Source organism: Saccopteryx leptura, chromosome 2, assembly GCF_036850995.1.
Source record: "Saccopteryx leptura isolate mSacLep1 chromosome 2, mSacLep1_pri_phased_curated, whole genome shotgun sequence".
NCBI classification, from domain to species: domain Eukaryota; kingdom Metazoa; phylum Chordata; class Mammalia; order Chiroptera; family Emballonuridae; genus Saccopteryx; species Saccopteryx leptura.
Window position 1 is genome coordinate 152,237,633 of NC_089504.1, and position 26,319 is coordinate 152,263,951.

Sequence of the window (26,319 nt, forward strand, 5' to 3'; positions counted from 1 at the left end):
AAATGGGGGTTCTGTCCTAATCTGTCACCAGAAAGCCGTACAACTTTCACAGGGTTCCTTTCAGGAGTAAATGAAATAACGTCTGTAAGCCCACCAAGAATAAATGTACAATCAAGTCTAACATACAATATTCACTCAAAAACAAACAAAAAAAATCTCACTTTTTTTTCCCTTCACTAATCAGGCAAGTTGTTCAGATTCTCTAAGTCCAGATTTCTTCATCTGAACAGAAGAGAATAATAAAACTTGTCCCACTTCTTCAATGGATTTATTTTAAAGAACAGAGGAAATTGTAGACAGATTTTTTTTTCCTACATTTTTTCCCACCCTTTCTACATGTTGCATGTGTGAGGAGCAGGCAAGGGCCCTGGGCTCTCCCCGCAGGCAGCTCCAAAGCCAGGAGACAGAGACCGTTCCCCAGCCAGGCCATGCTGCCCCCCACCAGCACAGACATGGCGGTCACTAAGGAAGACTCGGCCAACCACACTGCAGGGAGCCAAAATCTCTCAGGGTCCTGACGAATGCCGGATTGGACACTTCTGTCCACAGGCATAGACGCTCCTAGACTAGTCAGACAGGCAGATGGAGAGACAGCAACAGATAGACTAAATAGCTTGTCTTGTCAAACACCCATTTCCTGTCAAGTTACGAAGACCAGTTGGCACGGAGGTGAACACTGAGCTGGATCTGGAGAACTTCATTATTTTTGGAGCAGAGGCAGCAGCGTCACTCCTCAACAAAAGGCAGCTGCTAAATTGTTAAACACCTAATTAAAGTCCAATATCTGATATAGGCACTGGAAGCCCAAAGAAAATATCAGGCTCTCATTACTGACACCATGAAATTTCCTAATACTATGTTGTTGTCTGCACAGGACTCAAACTTGCAGAGCCACACAAGGAAATGGGCTCTTAACACTAAAAGGTTGTATTTCAGACCCAGCAATTCCATTCCTAGGTACATACCCAAAGAACTGAAATCAAGGTCTCAGAGTCCTGCTAATGTTCACAGAAACATTAGTCACAACAGCCGAAAGGTGAAACAACCCAAGTGTTCACCAACTGATGAGTGGATAAACAAAATGTGGTCAATACTAACAATAGAATATTATTCAGCCATGAAAAGAAATGGAGTTCTCATACATGTTACAACATGAATGGTCCCTGAAAACATTATGCTCAGTGAAATAGGACAAACACAAAAGGACGAATATTGTGTGATCCTACTTCTATCAAATAGATATCTACAATAGGAAAATTCAGTGACAGAAAGATTAGGGGTAACCAGAGGCTGGAGAAAGGGAGGAATGGAGAGCTACTGCCTAGTGGTTACAGAGTTTCTGTGTGGAGTGATGAAAAGGTTTTGTTAAAGAAATAGTAGTAACAGCTGTCGAACATTGTGAATATAATTAACACCACTGAGTTGTATATATATAATTAAGAATGGTCAAAATGGCAAATTTTGTTATATATGTATTACGACAATTAAAAAAGTGTTTAAATGTCATAATTCACATCCTATTCAACCATCAGTAGATATAACCTAGCTCTACTGAGATAGTTAAAAGAAATAAATCTTAAAACCATACTTCATGTAACTAAAAGTGTTTAATCCCACCTACAAGTGACACCCAGGTCCCTAACTAATTTCACATGCTTCCTTTTAACTCCATCATTTATCATGTAGATTGTCACAACATACCTAAATCTGAGATGCATGAAGTGTGCCACCAACAGTTAAGATTACACAGTGAATTGCAATTGTAGAATTATCACTGTCAATAAGGCATGAAAATCCATAGAGACAGAAAGTAAATTCGTGGCTGTGAGAGGCTGGAGGGAGGGGAATGGAAAGTGACCGCCCGTGAGTTTCAGGCTTTCTTTAGGAGTGATGAAAATAGGAAGACATTAGACAGTGGTGATGACTGTGCAGCTCTGTAAAAATACTAAAAACCACTAAACTGTACACTTTAAAGGGTGAATGTTATGGTATGTGAATTATAGCTCCAGAGATGTTATTTTACAATTAATAACTAAGTAAATAAGGCATGAAGTCCAGGGAGCTCACTCAGCTTATAAGGATGGTCCTCTGAACTCATCAGAATCTTGTTTGAGAATGGAGAGTGTCTATTTTCCAAGAGGAAATTCCTGAGAAAATACTGCAAGAATGGACGGGGAAGCAAGGCCACGTCATGAAATGCTAAAAGTATTTTCAGATTGGGAGACAGAGGACCAAAGACCTTAAGTAATGTGGTCAAGGTCACCCCAACATACTGGAACTGGAGTTAAATCAAGGTATTTTAGACTTTCAAAGCATATGTTCTTTCTCTCCTCCATGTGGGGAAGAGGAGAACCTGCTGTCCCTCCATCTTGGAGAAAACTACCTTGAGTTAGCCTCGTGGAACCTTGCTTGGGTTTGCTCTGTGGAAACTCGGATGCCAGTGTCTGCTGGTCATGTGTCGTGGACAAACAGCTGAACGCCTGTTCTTCTTGGTGGCTGCTGTGTGGTCACTACACGCCTCTCCCTGAGTCTCATTCCCAGAGTTTCTGCCCGGGCCCTCTTTGGTTCCTCAGGCCCTTCAATAGGCCTTCAAAGAAGACCTTGGTCAGTGAGCCGGGGCTCTGAGGTGAGCACTTCATGACGTGGCCTTGCTTCCCCGTCCATTCTTGCAGTATTTTCTCAGCAATTTCCTCTTGGAAAATAGAGACTCTCCATTCTCAAACAAGATTCTGATGAGTTCAGAGGACCATCCTTATAAGCTGAGCTCCCTGGACTTCATGCCTTATTTACTTAGTTATTAATTGTAAAATAACATCTCTGGAGCTATAATTCACATACCATAAAATTCACCCTTTAAAGTGTACAGTTTAGTGGTTTTTAGTATTTTTACAGAGCTGCACAGTCATCACCACTGTCTAATGTCTTCCTATTTTCATCACTCCTAAAGAAAGCCTGAAACTCACGGGCCGTCACTTTCCATTCCCCTCCCTCCAGCCTCTCACAGCCACGGATTTACCGGTTTGAAAGCCCGGGCTTGTACACACAAGAAGCAACTACTACCTTCCTGCTCCTTGTACCCCACCCCTTCCTCTCTTTCTCTCTCTCTCCTCTCTCTCTCTTTCTTTCTAAAATCAATTCTGAAAGTAATTTAAAAAATAAAAATATTTTTAAGGATGACATGATACTAAGCACCGACAACAATGCTAAAGACACCAGGCATTCAATAAGTGGTAATTATGCCTCCTACTCCATTCTAGAACTACAAACAGGTAGATGTTATTCTTCATTATAGGTTATTTCTTAAAATAAAAATGCAAACATAAAGGCTCCATAGATCATAGAGTCACACGTTGGGGGGGACTGACGTAGGAACAAGACACATACTTAAATACTTGTTTCTGAGACCACTTTTTGATAACGAGATTATTTTTGCTTTGGGAAACTAAAGGCTAATCTGTCACTTAATTCAGGGCAACCCTAGAATCTATGTAAACACAATTAATTAAATAATAAAATAATAATAATCTGTCACTTAAGATGTGAAATTGAAGTTCTTTCTTATTTTGATGTCTCTTGAGATGAAAGTGTTCCCTCCCCTTATCTATAAACCTCTAGAACTTTTGCTATATGAAACAATTAGTTTATTTTCCAAAGCCAAGGTTTACATTTAAAGCAAGGTTTTATTTTCCCAGCAGTCTGTCTTTCTGTAATGAGGGGCTGTGTCTAGGTTTGGGGAATTCATGTCAGAACACGAACAGATCGCTTGCCCACGTGGTGTCCTGCCTGCTCTCCATGGCCCTATGTCCAGATAGTCACACCACTGAAGGGCTGCTTGACCAGTTTGGCTTTGGACCTTAGGCTGAAGGCAAGGACGCCTGTGTCACAGCCATGAGAATTTGGCAGCGTGGCAGTGGACAGTTGCTGGACTGGACGCCCTGCAGCCCCAATGGTCCTGGGGTCCTAGTGGCCTCAGGACGGTTGACAGAATGCCAGGACTCTCCTGACTGAGTTCTCGCTTCTCCCCTGATTATTCTGGTTATTAACCAGAGCGCCTCAGATTCTGTTTCTCTGTGTTTTTCACTACCATCATTGAAACACTGAATGTCAGCCATCCAACAACATGCGCGAAGCTGTTAAAAATGCTTGGGAAGTTGTTTCGTGGCAGTCCTTGTTCAAAGCCCAGTGCTCCGCTCTCTGATAATAACTGATACCTGCAGAGTAATGCACACTCATTCTCCCATTCAGCACCTCACTGCTGCCCTGTGAATCCGACAAGCTAAAGACCATCCTCTCCAATTGCATGGATTTGAAGGATGAGGCCTGATTCCTTCAAAACTCTCAGAGAAAGAAGATACAGTCATTTTGCTAGCTGAAGCCTTATTTATTTTTATTTTGTTCTTTTATTTTTTCTTTTTGTTAACTACTATAATTGAAAGGTTTTAGACCAACATGGATTATTTTGGAAGGAAATATATGTATGTAAAAATTACTGGACATGACACAGAGGTTACAAGTAAACAGAGCTTAATTGAGTAATCAAGTCAACATTTCTGCCCACAAGCAATACCAGGAAGAACAATCATTTGCTGTCTGGATTTTGGTGTGGTTCTCTAAAGGACAGGAGACACAATTGTTTTATTTTTCTTTTACTAGGTTCAAGCGGGCAACACCAAGTGCAGCTGAGTGTATGAAGAGAAACAGAAACCCTGTTGGCAAATTGGCAGCTTGAATATTTTATGAAATTATTGCAATAATTTCTAAAATGGTGGCTTACTTCAGGGATTTCCAAGTCCACATCTGTAAGCACAGCCTGAATCATGCCTCTGTGGAAAAGCTAAGACCAAGTGAGCCTCCAAGGCCTCCCAGGTCCTGGGAGACAAAGTGCGAGAGTATCGACAAGTCAGCCAATAAACCCTTCGAAGACGATGGGAATGTCAAAAGGCAGAGATCCTAGATGAATTTCCCTAGCATGTGCTGAATTTAAGCCACCACTCCGAATTTCAATGTCCCCCCAGGGAAGAGAGAAGTGTCCTAGAAGACCAACCCTGAAAAGGAAGCAAGGAGAAGCCTTTGTTCTTCCAACTCAGGTGCACTTTATGGTCTGTCCAATGGCCAGCTACAACCTCAATGTCTCCTCCGTTTCTGCCCTGCAGTTACTCTGTGTCTCTGTGACCTGGCCAACAGCAAAGCCAGCCAGTCCACAAAGCACACCCAACAGTTCATCCGGGGAAGTCCTATAGCAAGTCTGGCCTCTCGTCACCCTAATCTCTCCAAGGGGCCAAAACAAGCCTAGATTGGGGAGGAAAGGAGAATAAAACAGACTTGGAGGCACATCCATTCACAGACAAAAGAGTGATTCGCATTTTGTCAGAGTTCCTTATGGACGTGTATAAACTTTGACTCTGCAGTCTAAAAAACAAAACAAAACTATATTTAAACCTTTGCAATGATAGATATCCCCATCCCACCCCAAACAAACACACTCTGTTTCCAAACCTAACATCTCAGAAATGCTTTTAAGCCAGTAAAAAGGTGGAGGCTGGGGGTGCAGGGAGAACAAGGAGAGGATGAGAGGGTTACTAAGAGGTTCATAACCAGGAACACTAAGCAATGCACTGAGAGGGTTTAACACACACCAAGTGTGGTCAAGAGAGAGCAGGTGGGAGAAGACTGAAGAACTCTTCTCTCACACCCCTGCCTGAGTGACTGCCTCTTTAAGAGCCTCTGTTTTCTCATCTGGAAACAGAGTTTATCCTTCTGCCCATCAGATGTTCTGATCTTATAAAAAGCAGATTCCCAGAGACATTTCATTTACTCTATGCCTGTTTGACAAACCCTTCAAAGCCCACTAGTCTAGAGTCACCCTCGCCCGACTCCATCTCACGCGCATACAAATACACAGGACAGCACAAGAAGACTGTTTTAAAGTGGGCATATTATGGAGAGCATGGTATGGTCAGATTTCCAGAAGGGGAGGGACTGAGGGGTTTTGGCTTCCTTCCAGTTAACCCTCCCTTTCCTCATCATCTGTTCAAAAGCCAAGTTAACTATTCCTTTCATTTCTTTGGTCTCTAAATTTAATTCAGCTCCACAAGTAGTAGTAAATGTGTTCCCCAGACTGCCCTACAGACACCCTACCTTGGCCAGCAATCAGCGGGGGCTCTTCCTGTGTTCCGCCACCTCCTGAAGGCCCCCTCCAGCAGCCCCCAGCCATCTCACTGCTGGGCTGCTGGCAGAGGCCCTGCTGGGCTAGAGCTGCAGCCAAGCCCTTGGCTCCCATGGCTCCTGGGAACCTGAGACCCCACGCCAGTTCCCTTCTTGCCACAAGCAGCTGCCTTCAAGTGCCCCTTAAAGCCTGACAGGAAAGAGCAAGGAAGTCTGTTGAGATGTGACATTGAGTCCGTGGGGGGCTGGTCTTGAACGAATCAGCACCTCATCCAGGAACTAAAACACTTGAAGACCTTTTCCATAGAAGCTGGGCTCTAGTTTCAAACAATCACAAGCATTACTCCAGCCCTCCATGTTGCTTTTTCCGCGATGGGTTCCATTCAAGTCTATGCACCTGGCTTTCCAACAGCAGTGAAAGGCGTTTCATCTTCCCAGAGAGATCCTGTCACTTTCTTTTTATACAGTATCTAACCTTGAGGTGCATGTAAACAGGTGTTTACTAAATTATTTTAATGACAGTCATGGCTTGGAGTGTCGCTTCATTATCAAAATGTAACACTCATGCCCCTAAATATTTAGCACCTGATACTTTGTAGAACAATTCCCACGCCTTTTTCCTGTCTTCTGCTCGTCTTCTGCTCTCCTCCACAGTGCCCATCATTAGCTAGGGCAACAGTGAGGATGGACTCTAGAAATGAACTACATCAGTGTAACTATTTTGCTAATTAGTCTCATTGTTAAGTCTCTAGTGTTTCCCAATCTACCATCTTTCTTTAGTCCACATTAGAAAATAAAATCATCCCCTGATTTTTCGATGCTGAGCAGACTTCAGAGTCCTGGAAGGAACTGTTGGGAGGACACGGCTGACCAGTAACCACCAGATAACAAACAGCTACAACCCCAGACAGGAAGAATGACTGTAAAAGGAAGAAAGAGCTGGCAGCCACTCCCTCACCCTCTCTTAACACGTGGCAAGGGTTTTGTAGACCTCATAGAACTTGACACAACAGCTAAGAAAGTCCAATGAAAAAAGGGACAGGAAGGAAAACACCAGGAGTTGGAAAGCATCACTGAAAGTGAGAACAAACCTCAGCGACTTGCTATCCTAGGCCTGGGAGCTTTCTGCCACTTCCCAGTAGGAGACCAGCCAGGCTCATAAACAGAAATCAGCAGTGAAGTGTACCAAGTTGTTTTTGTTTTTTTCCCCTAATAAAGTTAGAAAAATATTCTCTTGTCTTTGAGCTGATAAGCTTTGTAACCCTATAGGTTACAAATTTCAGGTTGCCTCATGCTCCACCGGCCTCTCTGGTAAAGCCATCCATGGTAAATCAGGGAGAAAATTAATACACAGTCATAACAAGTTCAGCTAATCGCCCAAAAGGCTCCCTTAAGGCTCTGTAAGAGGCTGTCTGTGCGAGAGGTAAACAGAAGTCTGAGGTAAGAGTGTGCAATAGAGTGGGAGAAATCCAAACTGGGTTTTCATTGCCAGAGGCTGGCAAAGTCACCAAGAGACTCAGTCATACTGGGGAAGGTGGGGGTGGCATGGGGACACACACTGGTCTTTGGGGTTCTCTGCACTGGGGCAGGTGTGGGCGTGATGAAAGAGGCACTAGCAGTCAGGTAATTCTCTCCAAACCCTCCAGACATCTTTTCTCACCAAAGCCAACAGTAGTGCCCCTGATCTGACTCCTAAGCCCTGGAGCACCACCTACTGGGAGAGGCAGAAACTACAGCCCTTTTAGGTCTTGCTGGGTCTGCATTCATTGGTTCCTGCAGACAAGCTTACATTCAGTTCTGTATCAAGCCCAGAATGAATCCGGGCCTGTACTAGAAAGTGTGAGTGAAAAGATCGGCAGGACCTCAAAATCCCCATTCAGTATGCTCCTTGGACTCCTTCAGTCTAGGTCTTATCTCAGGCAGTTTTAAGTCAAAAAGAAAACTGAAGGAGGAGTCCTAAATCATCACCAAGACTCTGAGAGATGACTCCAGAAGCTAATAGCTCACCATTTCATTTGCAGAGTCCTGTACCTGCAGAAAAGCATCTATCTGTAGAAAACAATTCTCCACTTAATATGCAGGTAGAAAGGTCCAAACAGTCATAGGAGACTGCATTACCAATATTCCTCTCTGTAGCAAACTGGGTCCCCAAAGTGCAGTAGGCTCTTGTGTAATCTTTTTAAAAGTTTTTCCCTATTCTGTGTGTGTGTGTATGTATGTGTGTGTGTGTGTACAAGTACGCATTTAAACACTGTTAGCTATGGTCTACAGAAATAACTGACTCTTGTAATATAGTCTATTAGGTAGCATTCTGGTATGTTGGAAAGAATCTGAACAATATTAGAAATGATATTTTGAACTGCAATAGCCCTTTTTCTCCAGTTTCCTCCATGGAGTATCCTGAAAAAGAAAAGCTAATGTCATGCTTTCTTTAACCTGTACAAGTTGAGGTGCAAGCAACATCGTCCTTTGATCATTTGTAAAGAGAGTTAACTGTGGTCATTATTATTCCTTATGGTTATTAAATTGCTGTCCTGCTAAGTATATAGTTGAAAAGGAAGCACAATGTATCTTCCACTCCCAGAACATGTTTCTCCCCTCTGTCTTGTCTCCAGCAGATACAAGACTTACTGATATTTTATTTGTCAAATGATTGACTAATAAGAAACTTATGTGCTAGCTGGAGACCACAATGGAAAATAGGCCCAGAAAAGTGGGAGGCAAGTGTGGAATCAGAGTTGATAGGACACTAGAGGTGAGGCAAGGCCCACATGAGCCATTTCCAGCCTGAAACCCAGGGTCAGAAGCCAGTCCCACAGGGAACTTCCAGGCTGTTCCCCTGCACTGACCACCACCACCATACCTGGACTCTCAGTACACACATGGGGGGGGGGGGCGGCAGAGACAGCGAGACAGAGAGAGGAGAGAGAGGAGCTGGGGAAGGAAGGGCTGACACGTTCAGTGCCCCTAGTGCCTTCAACCCTGTCAAGATGAGAAGCCCCACCACTGGCAACTTTTTAGGTTCACCACTCTTTGGTCTGTCACCATCACTGCTCTGACATCATCATTTGGCTTCTCCTCTCTCTCGAAACTCTAGCCCCCCATTACATTTCATTGTCCTTTTGGTTATTAAGTCATAACCCACCCTTTCCTTGTAAATATGCATGCTCTTCCAGGTCTGCCGCTCCCCGCCTTCATCACTTGCCTTCTCTTCTCTCCCCAAGACACCTGGGCAATGCCAAAGAGGCAGGCAGAGGGGTGGGAAATGAAGGGAAGCAGGGATCCTGGGGCTCTTCCACCTGAGAACCGCATCTAGGAACAGAGGCAAAACTGCTCCCGTGAATTATATAATCACTGCAGCTTCTAGGGAGAGAACTGGAATTCAGGTTGCCATAGCGTTTGCCGGCATGTTGCTGGAAAGACACTGCTCCTGACCCTGCTCTCTGCCTCCAGTTCCCTCCATCTTCACAAACCTCCCCAGGGTCAGTGCCTACTTTCACTGCTCCCTGTATTTGTGTGGGAGGAGAGAGCTGCCAGGGGACAAAGGGGCAAAAGAAAGAAAGGAGAAGGGCTAAAAAGGGGTTTATCCTACACTAAGAGGAGACCTTGTAAACTATTTAAGGTTATCATTAAGTGACTAATAATCATTACCACTGTCATTGCTAGTAGAGTAAGGTCAATAAATACTACTGAGCTCTCCTCTTCAGAGCTGCTTAGACTGAGTTGAGAACTTGGAGGAGAGAAATTCATCCTCGCTCTTCTAAATATCACCGTTTTCTTTGTGTTTCTCATTCCCTCCCTCCTAACCCATCCACTACTCCATCAGCTAGAAAGGGGGACAGGGGAACAGGTGGGAGTTGAGGCACAGGGAGATAAATGGAGGAACAAAAAACACTGCCTTTGTGACCCCAAAGCCCTGCTCACTCCAAAACCCATGATCCTTGACAAAATTCTTTCTACCAAGAGGCCAAGTCCCCACACTGCCACCCAAGCTGGAAAGCAGAGGGACAGTCAGTTTCAGGATGGACAGTCGATGGAGAACTGGCAAGTAGGGTGCCTGGCAGTCTCTGGCTTTAAAGGGTAGGGGCACTGTCCCCAAATGGTGGAAATGAGGCCAAAAGAAGGGAGGAGGCTGGAAAAAAAGAAACATGGAGACAGCCCCTCCTCCCAGGCTGGTCCTAGGGAATCAGCTGAAGTACCCCAGTAAGTAACAGGACCAATCATGACAGGTATTCTGGAGGAAGAGATTGAAAGGAAGAGTGTAAACAGCGAGGCCTGGGAAACTGGGAGAGAAAAGGGAGCGACTACAACCAAAGAGAGCAGAGAAAGCCATGGAGAGCAGACAGAGATGGAGCTGGAGGCTTCCACACGCCAGCGAGACCACCCCTCTACACCCACAATGACCTTAATTGCTGAGTGATACCAAAAATTAATAACATGTTAATAAGAGGGTGGAGGGGGGAAGAAAGTTTCCAAGAAGTGCGAAGTTACCTGAAAGCCTTTCCCCCTCACAGGCAGAGCTGGTGACACTTAATGCCCAGGATGGAGATGCTGGGAGAACACTGGGCAATAGTGTGGAGCCGCGTGAGCTCGAACACCCTCTAATTATTTCCTTAAAACATGAAAAAGCAAAGCCCACACACCGCCCGGTTCTGACCGCTTACATCCTCAGGTGCTAGCCTACATGTGGGTACGAATAAGTACACACGGGCGTGGGCACTTTTGGGGTCAATGGCAGTGGAAAGGTGGGTGGGTGGAGGTGAGCTGTGGGAATTGGGAACGAGCAGCGGAGACTCGCCTCTGCATCCCCGGCCCCCCGAGCGTGCTGCTCAGAGCAGGGGCTCTGAAAACGAGTGGGGTGCGAGCGGCCGCCCCTGCGCGGAGCCGGCCTGGCGCGGGGTACGCGCGCGCGCGCGCGCGCTCCCAGCCGCGCCCCGAGCTAGGCTAGGGACCCCGGCCCGCGGGGCTCGAGGACCGCGGCGCCCCTTCCCCACACGCGGCGGATCGGGCATTTGGGCTTTCCAGGCACACGCGAAAAAGCGAGGCAGAAGCAGACACTTAGGGAACTTTTCCCCCTCGCCTGGAATTTCATAGGAAACACATGCGCTGGAGAAGCCGGCACAGGAGGGGGAGGGGCGGGAATTTTCCGCTCGGTCTCGCGGGGTTCGGGCCCCGATCCTACCGATCGGGCGAGGCGGAGGCGCCCCAAGCAACTCCGCAGGGACCGGCCCCGAGGCTAGCCGGAGCGGAGCGGGGCGGGGAGGGCAGGAGCCCGCGCTGGGGCCTTGGCCTTACCTTGATGGTTTTCCTCCGGGATGTACATCCTCGTGTTTTCATTGACCATTGACCAAAAATTGTTTTAAAAGGAGAAGATGCCACAAAAAGGAAGAAATGTTAAAACACCCCCACCAGCCGGTCTGAATTAATCCCTCCTCCGAGGCTGGCAGCTTTCGTGCAAAATTCAAGGAAGCCGTTGGAGCTGCGGTATTTCTTCTTCTCTTCTGATGATTACCTGATTCCCATTATTGCATCAAACACCAAAAGCTGCTCCTTTCCACTACTGCCTCCTCGAGTGAAATTGTAATGCATCCTCAGTACATCCGGGCCCCTTCCAAGAATTTAGCCCCGCACCTCTGGCGGCTGCACCGTTTGAAAAAATCAACCGAGGGAGGCAGCTCGAGCAGAGGCGGAGAGGAGGGGCGAGGACCGCGATGGACCCCTGGAGCCGGAGGGCCAGCAGGGGCCGAAGCGTCTCCGCCGCCCGACCAGTCCCCGCGAGGCCCCGGCTCGGCTCTGTTCGCTCCAGCAGCTCCAGCAACTCCGGAGGCGCGGAGGCAGGAAAGGCGCCGCCGCTCCGGGCCGCGCCGCGCCGAGCGCCGTACTGGCAGGAGCTGTTTCTGCAGAGGCAGCGAGAGGGAGACACGGGCGCGCGAGAGCGCCGCGCTCACCGCCTCCAGCCCAGCCCGCCGCCGCGCCCGCGCCCTCCCCGCCCGCCCGGCGCGCTGAAGGCAGACGCGCTGAACGCTTCCAGATGTGGCGCGGCGGCGGCGGCGGCGCGCGGGGACCGGGCGCACGACGCAGGGCGCACAGCGCGGCCCGAACCCCTGGTGAGCACCCACTCGGCCCTCGGTCGGGCCGCGGACCAGCCCTGATGCCCACATGACGTCAAAGGGTGCAAGAGAGGTGTGGGTCTGGAGATGGCGGCGGTGGGGGGCTGCGCCCAGCGCCCCCCGGGGCGGGGCGTAGGCGTACTCGGGGAGCGAGAGCACACCGACACCCGCTGCGCGCCTTGCCGCCTCCAGCCACCCGCCCCTGTTATCCTCGGCAGCACCGGCGGCGCGTCCTTGAGCGGCCGTCTACGACGGGCAGGCCTCTGTGAGCGGAATTCCAAAAGGGGGTACTAAGACCTACCCAACTATCAGAGTCTCTTTGCATATGGGGCCACTGAACAAAAACCGCAAAATGAGCTGTGATTCCGTGATTCTGTCTGATCGATTATAATCAGAGCGGTGGTAGAAGTGCCATACAGAGGCGAGGATGGGAAGAGGGGAGGGGAGAGAGAGAAAAGGCGGGAGGGCGGAGCCACCTAGACAAGGCAGAGGTGCCCAGATGTCTGACCCAGGTTTTCGCTTTCCTTGGAGGCACCATAGTACGTGTTCTACCAGGGTATCCTTACCTACTTCTCTTAATTATTTTTGCCACTCTGACAGTAATCTATTGAACCCTGTCCTAGCCAAAGAACTGAACATTTCTTTCCATCTATCTTATTGCAGCAACAGCAAGTTCCACGGCACCCCCTGCAGGCCTGGGCTCCTCCAGAGTGGGCCTCCTGAAGCCTGCCAGGGGAACCTAAACTCCCTTTAGGAAACACCTCCATCTTCCCGCCCTCAGACTTCCCACCTCCCATTCATAGTCATTCCCTAGGACTAGGTGATCCTCTCCATAGATTTAAGAAGCTGTCTATATTGAATTTGCATCTCCTCTGCTCAGACCTCTCTTCTTGATTGCCAGGCTACACAGCCAACTTCTGTCTCCACTTGGGTGTCCAATACCCAGCTCCAAACTGACATATCAAAAAAACTAAATCTTTTCTGTGTAAAACCTGCACCTCACACAGCCTTCCCCATCTGTTGGGCAGATAAAATATATTATGCTCGCTTTGTTAAAGATGGTGCTGCCCACATGGAAGCCGTCGCCCAGGTGATATTAATGTGTGTTGGGGGCGGTCTGTGGGCAGGCAGGATCCTTGTAGCCTGGGCTTGGTTTTATTACTAAGCCTTTCCCACCCTTTTTGATGTGGGGTAGTGCAATCCCATCATGCCTCAGATAAGTGACTTTGCATTAGAAACTTCCCTATTTTATATATTGGTTTAAAGGTTTTGATTTCTGCACTATAAAGTGGGGCAGACCGGGAGCTTGCTCTCTTGGTTTCTGAGATTAGCATTAGAAAGGAGGGAGCAGAGAAAGGCCACGTGGAAGAGGCCAGAAGAAGCAGCCAAGATGGAGTGGAGTGCTGAGTGAGAGACCAGTTTGTGCAAGGAGAAGGAAGGAGATGGGGAACAGAGGTGAATAAGTCTGGTGAGCTAGAAACCTTTGATTCTAGGGAACTCGGGTAAGTCAGTAGCTTTGTGAGCACTGAATGTGAGTAGGTTTTGGAGCCCAGTGTGTGTTTTTACTTGCCTGCTGGGTGCAAGCTAGGATTAAAATGATGGCCCACCAGTTTTTGGCTCCGTTGTTTCTTTACCGACTGTCCAAATCCAATGCGAACCTACATGGGCCAGGCGGCTGTGATGGTGGCCACAGCCACTGGCTTTTTTACACAATCACATTTGATGAGGCCAAAAACCTGGAGTCGTTCTTGACTTCTCTGTTATCCAAACACATCTAATCCTTCAGGAAAGCCTCTTGATTCTACCATTAGATAAATCCACTTCTCAGTGTCTTCCCCTGATGCCGCAGGTCTGAACCAACATCTTCCTTTTGTGCAGAGGCTGCTGTCCCTCTCCTCCCCTCCCCACCACTTGTGTGGTTTGTTCTCAAATACAACAGAGCAATCCATTTAAAATGTCATATTAGAGCACTTCTCTGCTCAGAGCCCTCCAATGGCTCCTCAGTTCACTTAAGAAAAGTCAAGGTTCTTAGGGCAACCTGCAAGAACAGCTAAGTACGATTTCTCTTGTCCTTTCCTCTCCCACTGCTTTCCCACTTGCCTCAGCCACAACCAGGCTCCTTGTTGTTCCCTAAACACTCTAGGAATGCTGAACCCTCTCTCTCGCTCTCGCTTTCTCTCTACCTCTCTCATCTTGAGCCCTTTGCTCTGTTCCCACTGCCCAGAACACTCTTTTCTCAAATATACAAATAGTGAACTCCCTTACTTTCTTCGAGACACTGCTTAAATCTCACTTTTCCAATGATCCTCACTCTGACCACCCTATTTAGGACTACAACCTGCCCACCCTACCCCCAGCACTTCCTCTGCATCCCAGTTCGACGCTCTATCCACTGCGCTACCGCCCGGTCAGGCATCCCCAGCACTTCCAATCTCACCTTTTTGCAATTGTGTACATGGCATTTAATTCCTGTCTAACATACCATATAATCTATTCATTAATTGTAGTCTTTATTGTATTCCCCACTAAAATATAAACCACATGAGGACAGGGATCTTTGTACAATTTGTTCATCAGTGTATCCCAAGTGCATAGGGCAAAGTCTGGCAGGTAGTATGTGCTTAATAAACATGTACTGAATGATGACTGAATGAATGACGTGGTTTCAGGAGTACCACAATTCACTACATCAAAATGCCTCCCTCTGTCCCCTGCTTGGTATCTGACACCTCATCACTCCAGCTTCATTCCCTTTGGCCAAGGGTTTTGGCTCCAGTTTAAAATGCAAATGTCCCTGTGAGAGGCATTAAGCTTATTAGTCATCCTGATTCTACTGTAAACAGCAGTCTAGATTTTGCTGGTTACAGGAGAGATCTGGCCGCTTTACCATTCTGGTGTGTTCATACTCAATTTTCAACCTAGTAGAAAAAATTAGAATGACACGAATCCAAATATCTTCTCTTAGCTTTAGGACACATTACAGGCCTGTGTTTCAGAGGTCCATGTACCTGATTATTTGTGTAAGTTGATACTTAAATTGGTCCGCAGCACCTTTATGCTCTGTCGAACAGGAATAAGAATAATAGCTAACACTGCTGAGTGCTCTGTGCTGTGACAGGGACTGCACAGGCATTACTCATTTTATTCTCACTGCAATCCTAGAAGGTGATTTTATTAGTAGTAATAGGTGATTAATTATTATTAATAGGTGATATTGTTATTTAATCCTATTTTACATATTGGAAATTGAGATTTAGAGACTCAATTTACATGTCCAAGGTCACCCAGCTGGTAAACTGTGGAACCTGGACTTAGTCTAGGAGTGTCTGCCCCCAAACTAGCATTCATACCATGATCCTACTCTCAAAGGAAATGACTGAAGGTGAGTTGGGTTAGGGGCAGGGATGAATAATTTAAAATGACAGTAAAGCAATTGCAAAATGTGCTGCAGAGCAGTCAACACAAAGAGCCAGATAACCGAGTTCATGTGGGCTAGCAAGGGGGGGAGGGGCAGGAGGGTGGGGGGGGAATGTGCTAGATTGACAGTACGGCTTTTTCTAAAGGTAGGCACTGTCTAAATCTAGTGAGTAAATATTACCTCATGCTTCTTTACTTTCATTTTTCACTTCTCAACTGTGAAATGTGTTCTTTCATTTCCAGAAAGAGGTATTTCCTAAATATTTGGTCTTGCAGTGTAAGCCCATATCTCGGCTTGGAACTTTGGAAAACTGCCCTTGGTGCTGCTCTCTTGCAAGGTAACAAATTCTCAATGTGACAAATGGAAACCATTCTGAATTCCGAATTGGGAGTTTGGGAAGTGGTGGGAGCTGAGGAAGAAGTCTTTCTTTCTCTTTTATTGCATGATTTAATTCTCTAGGTGAAGGTACTCACTCTTACCGCCTTTCCCTCTCCCGTAGTTCTTTATTTGTGCCACTCAATCTACAGTGTTATATTTCTGCATAGCGTTATATTTGTATACGAATGTGCCCTTTCTCTTTCTGCACTGCATTTTAAATGTCTTAAGGAAGAGAGCTCTGTTCTTTTCCCTTGGTGCATAGCATAATGCTTTGTGCATATGGGCACACTCACTGTATGTTGAGCACATGATTCACTCTGAAAAGATTCCTTAATGTGACCACAAATATTTATTTTGGAAGCAATTAAGAGTGCACTGAATTTGTTAATGATAATGTATTTGTAAGAGTGAAAAGCTTGGAAATAATCAAATATCCAACAAAAACTTTTGGCTAAATAATATCATTGAGAGTTTAACTACATATAAAAAATCATTTGCTCTTGTTGTTCCAAGGAACAACACTCTGTCAGGGAGGTAACTAGTATCCTTGTTTTACCGTTGAGGAAACTAAAGCACAGAACGGTCCACTCGCTTCCCCAAGTATTTTTCAGCCAGTAAATATTGGAAAACCTGGGATTTGAACCCCAGCAGTCTAGCTTCAGAGTCTATGCTGTTAATCACTTCATAGATAAACTAGGGTTCATTCATACAATCAGATCCTTATATGGATGTGAACAATATTAAGGGATAATATTAGTGACTTGAGAAAAAGACTATTTACACTAAAATAAAAAGTCTCTTTTATACAAAATGTTACATAAAATATCACGTATAATATGATTTCATTTTTTCTTTTAAAGATAAGTATATATTTGAACTAGCACATAGACTACAAAGGGTTCACACCAAACTGTTGACAATAGCTTTCTTTGGGAAGTGGGATTGCAGGTAAATTTTTCTTTTTTCCTGTCTGGCCGAAGGCTTTGAAAGCCAGGTTGCCAGGTGTAGTCCTCTTCCCTAGACACCCACATCTGCAGGCAAGAGCCCTCACCCCTCTCCTGGTAACAACACCTCCAATGAAGCACTCTGGACTAACTCCCCTGTCAAAGCCGCAACGGTCTCTTCCTCTCCTCCCCTCTGCTCACCCTGACAGCATCTCAGCACTAAATGCTGCCACCCACCTGCAAAAACTACCTCTCCAGTGTCTCTTACAAATGCTCAGTTCTTCCTGTTGCATTTCCAGGTGGCTGGGAAGTGTCAGCTGCTCTGTGCTAATGGTAGAGAGCTTAGAGCACCAAAGTAATGAGTGCATTTTAACAGTGACCTTCTGGGACTATGTCACATTCTTTCATTTCTAACCTATAGGATTATCTGTGTATAAGGGTGGGCATTTCAGACCAGGTAAAAGTGATGGGCTAACCTGCTATGGCAAACCAGAGTAGGAAGAGGCGAATCAGAAGGCCCTGCTTCAATGTACCTTCCAACAGGCTACTCTCTTTACCTTAATATGGGGCCACATAGGATTGTTCCTTTTCAGAGGCCAGAGATTAGAACCTCGGGGCACTGGTTTGGTATATTGCCAGCTTAACCAAGATGGCTCTATATTTCTCAGAATTACCTTCCCTGTGTGGTTTCAGATTAGGGTTGTCCGTAATAGACATTAGTGGAGCAGCTGGGAGGTAGACGTGAAGCGCAGCTCTCATACTGTGAAGGTCCAAGTATAGTTACAGGGGCTGTTTCAACATACAACACACCGTCACCCATCTGCTGGCCTTCCCTGTCACTGTGGGGCCCCGGCTCCTCTAGGTCCTGCCAGCTCTTCTCCTTCAGCTACCCTCAGTCCTGGGCAAAGCATATGTCCGGGTCTGTGGAAAGGGTAGCAGCTTTATGTTTCATAGTCAAGGATGGAAATACAGCGAGAGACAAATAAGGGTCCCATTTGCCTTTGGGATCCACTTTGGCATTGCTCCCTCCCACATCATATCCATCTTTTCTTCTGGACTTCTGGCTTTGCTGACCGATAGCAGCTTAGAACCATCCTCGGCCCTGGCTGGTTGGCTCAGCGGTAGAGCGTCGGCCTTGCGTGCGGGGGACCCGGGTTCGATTTCCGGCCAGGGCACATAGGAGAAGCGCCCATTTGCTTCTCCACCCTGCCCCTCCTTCCTCTCTGTCTCTCTCTTCCCCTCCCGCAGCCAAGGCTCCATTGGAGCAAAGATAGCCCGGGCGCTGGGGATGGCTCCTTGGCCTCTGCCCCAGGCGCTAGAGTGGCTCTGGTCGCAGCAGAGCGATGCCCTGGAGGGGCAGAGCATCGCCCCCTGGTGGGCAGAGCATCGCCCCTAGTGGGCGTGCCGGGTGGATCCTGGTCGGGCACATGCGGGAGTCTGCTGACTGTCTCTCCCCGTTTCCAGCTTCAGAAAAATACAAAAAAATAAAAATAAAAAAGAACCATCTTCAAATGCAGAAGCAACAGCTGTCCACGGACATGGCACCAGGCCCCACAGTTGGGTCAGCTGAATCCCTATCCTCAGTCCCTCACTCATGGCTGTGCTGCTTCCTTAATGAACCCTGACGGTGCAGCAGGGTGGCACTACTGCCTTTTCTAGGTTCCTCGCTTAGAAGTTATTATTAGTAAAGAGTAGGTGCCCAGCCCCTGGTACCCTCAGTATATATTTGTTGAATTCATTCTAATTGCCATCATTTAATAACATCTCATGAATGTCTGTTACAATGGCATGAAACTTAACTGCAATTAAGAGCCTGGCTTTCCCTGCCCCAAGCTGTGCTAACTTGTCACCTGACTTGACCCGCTAATGCCCAATTTCTCCAAAATGAAGCTAGCAATGGTACTACCTCCATTGCTAAGATGGTTGTGAGAATTAAATCATCCAGGTAAAGAATGTGACATGTACAGTGTGTTAATTTAATGTTAGCTGGTTTTTGTTAACCCCATGAGAAAGACTTATCAAGTGTCTACTGTGTATCCTGACTGCACTACAGCCCTGCCAAGGAGATTTATCCACCCCCATTTAAAGGCCTAAAGTGATAGCTATGAATAACTTTTTGCCCACTTTTGCTTGGTCAGTAAGTGGCAAAACTGAGATTTGAACCCAAGTCTATGCAAATCCAGAAGCTGTGCACCATCCACACTACTAGACAAGCCATTCCAGGTGCTTAGGCTAACATGGGGGAGGGGGGTGCTTCAGGAAAAGTTCGCACAATTTAGAGCCCCTCCCCTTCTTTTGAAAGACCCATAACACTGATGCCTTCACAACCCCTGTCAGCATTCAAGAACTTCTCCTGGCAGAGTTTTTCCCTATATCACATCAAACTCATTCCTCCTCACCTCTTGTCTAGAGGCCCTGGGACAGACCAGATCCCTACTAACCTGCTGGGCTGTCTTTATATATTGCATTTAAAGAGAACTCTCCTGGCAGCTCAGCCCCAATTTCAATCCTAAGAGGAGGCCAGGGTGTCTGGTGTGTGAGGGGAATTCAGTCCTCACTCTACAGCAACCTCACAGTGCAGGGATAACATTGTGGTAAACAATGACCCTTGGGATTTTCAGCAATGCTGTCCTTAACTTCCAAAACTGGAAAGCAGCAAAATGGTCATGGGCCTGATCCTGAGACTGACTCTCCTTGTGGGAGGATTCGTACACCACACTATGACACATGGTATGAGAGTTCAAACAATGATACTCTCTTTATTTTTCTTTTTCTTTTTTTTTTTTTTTTTTTACAGAGACAGAGAGAGAGTCAGAGAGAGGGATAGACAGGGACAGACAGACAGGAATGGAGAGATGAGAAGCATCAATCATTAGTTTTTCGTTGCGCATCGCAACACCTTAATTGTTCATCGATTGCTTTCTCACATGTGCCTTGACTGCGGGCCTTCAGCAGACTGAGTAACCCCTTGCTCGAGCCAGAGACCTTGGGCTCAAGCTGGTGAGCTTTTGCTCAAACCAGATGAACCCGTGCTCAAGCTGGCGACCTCAGGGTCTCGAACCTGGGTCTTCCGCATCCCAGTCCGACGCTCTAAACACTGCACCACCACCTGGTCAAGCTATGATACTCTCTTTCTACCTCAGCAAGGCCATGGTCCAGGCTAAGTCATGTGAGCAGCCTGTTTGCTCATCTGTAAAATGGGGGCATGTGGCCTCATCTTCTGTGACACTCTGCAAAGAAAAGTGGATACCAAAAGAAGAACTAAATCATTAAAATGATTTTCTTAATTACTTGTCAAGATCCTGAGAAAGTTTCATATAGATGACCTGCTAACCCCTAGAAGGACCCCTCAAGCCAAGGTTCAGACCCAGTCCAATATTGTGTCTACTTTTGAGGTACTCAAAGTCCATCATCAGAGAATAGAAGCCATTCCTATGTGTACTAGTGTCCTAGTGCTACCATTAATATTACCACTAACTGGGTTGTTTAAAACAGTAGAAATTTATTCTCTCACAGTTTTGTAGGCTGGAAGTCCAAAATCCAGCAGAGTCATGCACCCTTCAAGGTTCTCCAGGGAACAATCCAGTCTTGCCTCTTCCAGCTTCTAGTAGCTGTTGGCATTCCTTGGCTTGTGGCCACATCAGTCCAATCTCTGTCTCCATGGTCACATGGCCTCCCCACATGGCCATCAATTATCCTTCTGCTTCTCATTATAAGGATACATGATTGCATTTTAGGAACCACTGGATCATTCAGGACGATATCTTCATCTTGAAATCCTTAAGTTAATTATATTGATAAAGACTACTTTTCTAACTAAGGTAACATTCCTGAGTTCTAGAGATTAGGATGTGAATATATATTTCAAGGGGCCACCATTTAATCCATCATACTACGTTAATTTATACTAATGTCCCTTCACCCATTCTCATTAAAATCTCAAATCCAACACTGACTGCTAACTAAAACTTTGGCAACCTCTTTCTCTTTCTGAGGCTCAGTTTCTTCACTTATAAAGTGGAAATTGTGGGCATATTTTAAGACTTGAGAAATCCAGCATAATAGCTAAACTATAGAAGGCTTTCCTTTCCCTCAATAGTCAATCTCACACTTAGAACAACTCTATGAATTAAATATTCTCAGTTTTTAAGTTAGAGAAATTGCATGCTTGGAGAAAGTAAGTAACTTGACCACACCACCTCAGTCAGCTAGGTAGGATGGCCCTGACTATAAAACTCAAAGCTCAGTCTGCTCCCAGCCTCTCTCTCTAACCCCTTGACCTTCTTAACTGCTCCAGGCCAAGTCCAAAACCATTCACTGGCACTAGACTGAAGATGTTTTTTTCAGAGTAAACTGGAAAATGTTCTTCTCTTCAGTAGGCCTTCCAGAACCTTCCTCTTTAACCAGCTTTATAAACATTCTTTCTTCTCTCCCTTACCCTACTTTGAATGCATTCTAAGTTCTCTGTTATCTTCCAAACATGGTTCTGAGCGTAAACACCTTTCTCTGGTCGTATGAAATCAGCTTTTAACTCTTTTGTTCAATTCCCAGCCCTCCTATTAATACACCTCTTGGCAATGTCACCTTTCCTTCTGTGTTTCAGCTGGCACTCAGGCTGTATGTTTTCTCTCTCTGACCTTTGGTTTTTCTCCTCCTTACCTATGGTTGATAGTTCAGCTCATATGTGTGCTCTGGCTTATACTTTTCTGAACAGTCATTTTGCATGTACTCCTCTCAGAATTCCATGGTATAAATTTCTAGCTTGAATTCCTGTAAATACTACCAGAAATCATATAACCTTAAATTTTTCTGGTTCCTATTCTGACATAGGTAAAGTAAAACCTATTTGCTGACACTTGGGGCAAGGGCATCTCAATAGACAAAATAAAAGATATTTGTTCTATTTGTTCCCTAAGACTTCTTTTTAAAAGATGGTTCTCTGTTCTGATTATAGAGGCTAGGGGTCTCTTATAAGGATATACGTGGGTCAACCTGTAATAGTCCCATCCCTGTATCAAATCTAGAAGAATACTAATATAGGCTACACCCATAGGAATAACTCTAAATATTTACATTCTCAAAAAGTAAAACCAAATGCCTATAGCTAATTACACTGGATACTGGATCTGGCTTAATCACTCATTCTTTTAAGTTGTTGAAAAGTGGTTGTTCAAGTCCCAGGGGTTGAAGAAGTTTTAAGTAAATATCACCATTGAAGTCAATGCTCCATAATACATTTGAGAACTTAAAGCAAAGTCAAAGAGCTTACATGGCCCACAGAAAGGCTATATATATTCTTAATGGTTATTGCCATTAACCTGCCGAGTGACTTCCCATTCAGCGGCTGGATGGAGCCTGGTGGAACTAAGAACTGGGCAGAGTTTCCAGGTGTGGCAGGACGCTTCCAGAGATCTCTTCCTCTGACCCTGCAAAACTAACTTTACCTATTCTCTGTGCTTCTCATGTTCAGTCATGCTTTTATAATCCATCTTTTACAGTGACAACAACCTCCTAATCTTGTTCATAACCAGCCCTTAGAAATCATTTGTAATGCTGTTTATAAAGTGACACCTATGTTAATTTCTACTATAGTTTAGTTCCAAGAATACTTTGCCCCACATCCCTTTCTGGGCACATGGAAGAGTCCGCTTCTCAACCACTGTGTATGTGGGCACACTGTTGGACTAGTTCTGACCAGTGAAATGTAAGTACAAGTGACATGTGTCCCTCTTGGTTGAGGTGATGAAAGACCCATTGTGATGCTCCTGTTTCTTCTTCCACATCATACATATGGCGCAGCCACACCATGGAGACGCATCACTCAGCCTAATCCCCGAGTGATTTTGTAAAACACAGCCTCCCCCACTGACCCCTCTGGACATGTAGGATGAGCAACAAATAAACTTTTATTGGGTGAAGCTCTAAGAATTTGGAAGTCATCACCCGCATATAACATTGCCTATCCTGACGAACAGACTAGTGTAAATCAACTCCATGCACGTGATCTGTGTGTGATTAGGGATTTCCCAAGTTCTGATTAGTAAAATTGGTTTCCATTCCAATCAGCATAAAATTGGTCAATGATTCTAATTCATAAGAGGGCAGGTTGTAACCATAATGATCCTGTGATGGAATAATATTGAGAGCATTTATAATTCATGTAGCATATAATAGTTTTTATTTGTTCTAGATAAATCAATGACAAGTATCCACTTCAGCTGATTCTACAGATGAAACACCCAAAGTCTGCTGGAAGTAAAGGAATATATAAGCTGTCTTTGTATTGACTAGTTGATGCAAACTACTGTTGTGTGGATGAATCAAGGACATTTTAACAATTTCCTACATGGGCTTGGAAAGTGTTTGGAGTAGTTTATGGCATCTTTAAACTGGCATATGAATAACTCTCATAGTAAATGGACATTTTTAATGCAAGCAGTGTCCAGATCAGGGGTCCCCAAACTACAGCCCCTGGGCCGCATGCGGCCCCCTGAGGCCATTTATCCGGCCCTCGCTGCACTTCCAGAAGGGGCACCTCTTTCATTGGTGGTCAGTGAGAGGAGCATAGTTCCCATTGAAATACTGGTCAGTTTGTTGATTTAAATTTACTTGTTCTTTAATTTAAATATTGTATTTGTTCCCATTTTGTTTTGTTTTTTTTACTTTAAAATAAGATATGTGCAGTGTGCATAGGGATTTGCTCATAGTTTTTTTTTATGGTCCGGCCCTCCAACGGTCTGAGGGACAGTGAACTGGCCCCTATGTAAAAAGTTTGGGGACCCCTGGTCCAGATCCTCAATGTTCATATAGACTCAATCTTAACACTGTTTGGAGGGCAGTCTGGGGTAGAGCTTGGAAGCCACCTGTCACTTTTCATTTCTCTTGTGGCCATCCTTCTTCTACACTACAGAAGACAGGCATGCCTTTCACACCCTGCCCCCACTTCCTTCTGTGGTCTATTTCCCTCTTGTGTGACAACTACCAAGGCACTAAAGAAGGAGACATTTGAAATACTGGTGTCCAGAAAGCCTCTTTTAATCAGCCACCATAGCCCTCCAATCATCTATCCTTTTAAGAAGTAGATTCCTAATATTATCTAAATGTTACATAAAATGAACTTGAAAAACTCATAATATAATTATGTTGGGTTTTTTGTTTTGTTTTTTTTAAGATATTTATTCATTTGAGAGAGGAGAGAGACAGGGGGGGAGGAGCAGAAGCATCAACTCCCATATGTGCCTTGACCAGGCAAGCCCAGGGTTTTTGAACCAGCGACCTCAGTATTCCAGGTCAACGCTTTATCCACTGCGCCACCACAGGTCAGGCTAGAAGGTTTTAAATAGCTATGATATTTATATTTCATTGGAAACTTTTTTTTTTTGGAGAGCGCGAACACAGTCCCCCACTACCACAAATTATGCAGTCGAGTTTCCCACATTTGGGGAAATCGCAGGGGTCAGCACACTCAGAGTGCAATGAGTGAGCCTCACCCTGGGAAAACCACCTTTGTGATCATGGTATCTCCCCTGCCAGGTAAGTATCATTGGAAACTTTTTAAAGAGTGCTGCAACAATTTTATTTCATTTTAAACTCTCAAGATCTACAAAGCACTAGAAATTGCTTCATTTACAACCATTTAAACTTAATGAAAAGTTGGGAATGTCAACTTGAAAATGTGTGGTAAGGGACACATTTTTTCAAACAACTTTTTGGGTGATATGCAGGAGTCCATGCGGAGACTCCTGATTCAGCATGGACTGAGGCCCCGGGAGACCCAAACTGCAGCCCTGCTGATGGGCTGACCCTGACTCTGAGCACCCCAGCGGGCTCTGCTCTTCAAAAGGAAGGTCAGGCTACCAATAGCAGGTACTTGGCATATAAAGACATGTTTGTGAAACAAATGAACATCTCTGGTTTCTCATTCTCACTCTGTTTTCTATTCCCAACATAATCTTGAACTTGCCTTCCTCTTCAAAATTTTTAATCATCTTGAGCTCCTTGGAGAAAGAAATGTAAGATGTCCTGTGGTCACATTACCCCAGAGGGTATAGAGAACTTCCTTAGGAGCGTGGCAATCCAAACTCTCCTGAGTTTTTTTGACCCCAGGTTATTTGTATATTATTTCATGGAAGAATTCTCCAATTTTTAAGTATGTTTTTAATCCAAAAAGGAAAACACTGGGACTTCACTGCCTGTATCTACCCTTTGGTCCAGTCGAGATTGAATTTTCTCAGCCTCAGAAGAAATTCTCTTCATCCTAGCATTTAGTCAAGATTTATTAGATAGATATGTTTATTTACCTAGTAAATCATTCCTGGTTCAACCTAAATATTATTAACCACAATTCCAACCCTTTTCGTCTTTTTTACTTCTTGAGAAAAAAGAACAGTTGGCCACCATCTCTTATGTAAGAGCCCATTCTCTATTTGAAGAGAAGCTATTTGAAATCAATTCTCCAGAAGTGGAAGTCAAGAATATTCAACATCTCTGCATTACCCAGGCTACACTTATAATTTGTTAACCAAATTCTGCCAGATTTCTCATAAAAGGCAAATTAAATTTTAATAATTTTTATTCAAGTAACCATTTTATATTTGAAAATTTTCCTTAAAACTCTGAAAACAAATTCTGTAGGGGTAGTAGTTAGGTAAACTAGATTATTTGCTGTCAAGTCTCTGCATTCAGCTGGGGCCCCGTCGAGATGAACTGTTCTGCAGAAGACAGAGCTGGCTTTGTGTCCTGGGACTGGTCAATTTTATGGAGGTTGATGATCATGAGGATAAAACATTTCCCATTATACAAAGACCTCCTTTAAGCCATCTTAAATGCCCAAATTATCAATGTTATATATACACACACACACACACATATACAAACGGAGTGTTATTGTCCAAACTAAAAAAAAATATATATATATATATATATCTCGGCTGGTTAACCCTCTCATTGCTGAAGTCATGGTGAGCCACTGCTAAGTAGGAAAGTAACATCTGGGTGGCAAAAATTAAATGAAGAGGGGACAACTTGAAAGAAAAATCTGGTCTGTCATGCTTTCAACCAAGTGGCCAAGTAGGCAGTTGGTCTCTGTCATCCTTCATTTCTTTGTATAAATCCTGCCCCCCCCCCTCAACCTGCCAGAAGCACTCTCTGAACACACATAGGTATCACACACCTACATGATGTGACGTGGGAACCCAAAGTCTGTAATCTTCTGCCCAGACACAGGGATGCTGCCCCTCTATTCACAGAGCCCCATGGTCCAAAATCATCCCTTGTTCCTTCCCTCCCTCATCCAAGTTTCCAA

At 45.2% G+C, this 26,319-nt stretch overlaps 1 protein-coding gene, 1 long non-coding RNA gene and 2 other non-coding genes across 6 annotated transcripts in view; 2 read left to right on the top strand and 2 right to left on the bottom strand.

Moving 5' to 3' along the window:
• The window catches only part of CACNA1C (calcium voltage-gated channel subunit alpha1 C), a 777,231-nt gene that overhangs the window by 655,747 nt on the left and 95,165 nt on the right, over positions 1-26,319 (bottom strand). The gene's annotated exons all lie outside the window — the stretch shown is intronic.
• On the top strand, positions 12,173-23,458 carry LOC136395028 (uncharacterized). The gene is made up of 3 exons (XR_010749257.1): positions 12,173-12,272; positions 15,936-16,030; positions 23,206-23,458. It is a non-coding gene; the product is annotated as an uncharacterized lncRNA (long non-coding RNA).
• On the top strand, positions 18,115-18,190 carry TRNAA-UGC (transfer RNA alanine (anticodon UGC)). The gene has a single exon. It is a non-coding gene; the product is annotated as a tRNA-Ala (tRNA).
• On the bottom strand, positions 24,395-24,556 carry LOC136396226 (U1 spliceosomal RNA). The gene has a single exon (XR_010749620.1). It is a non-coding gene; the product is annotated as a U1 spliceosomal RNA (small nuclear RNA).